Here is a 3,105-nt window from a genome sequence, read left to right on the forward strand (position 1 = left end):
GTTGCTTTCCTCTGCACTCCGTTGCTTTGGCCTCTCCCTCTGGTTCGTTAGTGCGTCATCGTCATCGTCGTCGTTCTGGAACCGTACGTCACTCTCTCTCTCTCGGTAAAGGAGGAACACAAACATCAAAGCACAGTTCTCGGGATTCGCATATTGTTTCCATAATTCATTCACTTGGACTTGGACTCGGGGCCCGTAGTCTGGTTGTTGTTTTGAGGAAAATCCTTCGTTTTTTTGTTGTTTTTGGAAGGAAAGGCGCACCAGGAGATCTGAAGTAGAGGACGACGACGACGACGTGGACCACAGCAACCATTGCACCAATGAGACGAAAAGGAAAAGCACAGTTTCCCGTCGCCGAAACCTTCGGAATTCGTCTCCGAAAGTGACGTGAAAGAAATGGAAACGCAGAGACGCCGTTGGGTTTTGTTATGTTGTTTGTTTGTTTTTTTTTGTATTCGATTTTCACTTACTCATGTCTTTATTTTTCGCAATTTTCTCTCTCTTTCTCGCTTCCATTTTCGCCAATCCCGTTTTTATAACCCTTTTATCCCTCTCCCTAAACGATCAAATTCATCATCTTATCGGACGAATTTCGTGGATTTTTCGTCCCGTTTGTTTTTTTCTTCTTCACCATAATTTTCTTCGCTCATTTTCATCGGGATCTCTCTCTACCATGACCTCCCCATTTCTTACGCACGCTCATTTGGTTTTAACTATACACAAAATTCAGTAGGACCCTTTTCCGGTTGGGCCCCAATAATACCCGGACTCTTAACACGCCAGGGCCACGGGCCCGGGAGATCCCCCGGGGGAGGGGAGAGTTTCTTAGGAGTTTCTCTCTTCAGCTGTTTTTTTTTTGTTTCATTTTCTCGTGTTTCTTGTTTTCCCGTTTTTTTTCCTATTCATGCCCCCTTTTTTCACTAAAGGTATGTAGTAAGAGAAGAGGTCCTTCTCGCGGTCTCGCCGCTGCCATCCTCTCTCTCTCTCTCTCCCAGTCTCTCTCGTTGCTACCATTTTTCCGCACGACCAATCAATTGTTTCGTTTTTCCGGGATGTTATTTTGCCGCTCGATCCGGAGGTTCCCCATTTTCTTTTTTTTTTTGGTGGTGCGACCCCGCGAGCGCTGAAAGAGTTGTTATCCCTTTCCCTTCCCTCTTCTTCTGCTTCATCATCTTCGTTTGCGATTTTGGCCACGCGAAAACTGTGTAGCACCGCGACCGACCGGCCGACCGGAAGCTTTTCCTTTTCCGCCTTGACTTGAGCTTCTTCTCTCATTTCCACTTATAGTTTGCGGACCTCGCGGACCGCCCGGACCAATAACCTTCACCACCACCACCAACCACTACCTCTGTCAGCCCTTTTGTGTTTTCTATTGTTTTGTTTCATTATTCATGTTAAAGTCTTTGGTTTGCTGTATTTTCTCTATCCCCAGTCCCTCTTTTTCCTCGCTATACGGGTTTTTGCGTCGCTTTTTTATGCTGTTTTGCTTCGGTTGATTGGGTGTGGTGGCTAGTGCTTCACGATGAGAGTGGCGCGAGTCCTTCTCCTCCTCTTGCTCCTTTTGTTGCTGTTAATGTACCATTCAATTAAACCAACGCTATACAAGGGTGTTTTTTTTTGTTTGGGGGGGTCTGGTGGACTGTTTTAGTTTTGGATTCTCTTCGCTGCTTTATAATGGGGGCCGACGAGTGGTTCTCTTTCTTTTGTTTTCTTTGTTTTTTTGCTGCTTTGTTTCACTCCTTTTTCTTTCCCTCTCTGCGCTACCGGTTGTTTGTTCGTTTAATTTTGTTTTCTTGTTTCCGATTGCGATGTATATAAAACTAGTCTATTGGGCAAGATGTTTTTAGTGGAGGAGAGTCGCCTCTGTCCTGTCTGTGTATTTATGTTTTTGCTTCATAATACGCGTTCGTTCGTTTCTGCTTCGTTTTAACTGTTTTCTGTTTGTTAATGGTTCGGTGTCAGAAACGGCAACCGTTCGTCATTCTTAATGTGTTATTTCAGTTATATCGTTCCGGTTATACATACTCCTTTCGTACGCGGGATGTTGGCAGGCTTTTCTTTCCTTTCTTCTCGCGATTTATCTTCTCGCTTTACCTAGTTCGGCTTTTCTCTCCTTCGTAACACACTCCTCCCCTGTTCGCTGACTTACTGACCCACATTCGTATTAACTGCTGTGTCAGCGTATCTTTACCACAATGTGTGTGTACGTGTGTATGTTTTTGTGTATATAGATATAATTTATCTGTTTTCCCACTCTCTTTCCTCCTCCTACTTCTTCTTCTTCCTCTTGCTACAATTATATAAACAAAGTTTTCTGTACACCTAAGTATTTACCGTTTTTTTATCCTTCTCTTCTTTTCCTTCATTAATTTAAGTTTACAAGTCTTTTTTGTCTCAGAGAGAGAGAGAGAGAGGAGAGAGTGTGTGTGAGTGAGTGATGATTACATTTTTCTTTTCCCTCGTCCCACTTCTTCATCCCTCTCTCTCTGGTTCTCTCTCTCCGCCTCTCTTCCTATCCAGTTTTTCCCTTCTACATATGACATGTCTCCTCCACAAAACGCAAACCACACATACTGCTGCCCTTTTTCCGCGTACCGCGCTTCGAATCCCGGAAAACGTAACGGAACATTCGAAAGGTCGTCCTCATCGCTTGACCGGCCCCTCTCGAAGTGTCACACAAAAGGGGTTCCAATAGTTCTTCACAGTTTTTCGCCAGCAGCACCAGCACTGCAGGACCCTTGGCCACCGCAAAGAAAATGGGGCACTCACACGCACACACACATCTGTCAGCCTTGTCATCGCGTGGCGTGTAATCGATCTCCGTTAGATTCCCGGTTTTGTTTTGTTTTGTTTTAGTGTTTTTTTTTATAAAAAAGAATTAAATAACCCAGATGAAAAAACGGTGTACCTGTCACAGTACTTATCACATTCTCATTCTCCGCCTCCTCGCTTCCGGCTTGCCGCTTGCGCTCTTGCTGCCTTCCTTCCTTCCTTCCTTTCTTGCCTTCCGGTTTCGGTTCCACTAGTTGCTCCTTCAAACAACACGCACACACTGACACACACACCTTCGTAGGACATACGCAACAGCTTCCGTTTCCGTTCCCC

This window comes from Anopheles darlingi, chromosome 2 (assembly GCF_943734745.1).
Source record: "Anopheles darlingi chromosome 2, idAnoDarlMG_H_01, whole genome shotgun sequence".
In the NCBI taxonomy this organism is placed as follows: domain Eukaryota; kingdom Metazoa; phylum Arthropoda; class Insecta; order Diptera; family Culicidae; genus Anopheles; species Anopheles darlingi.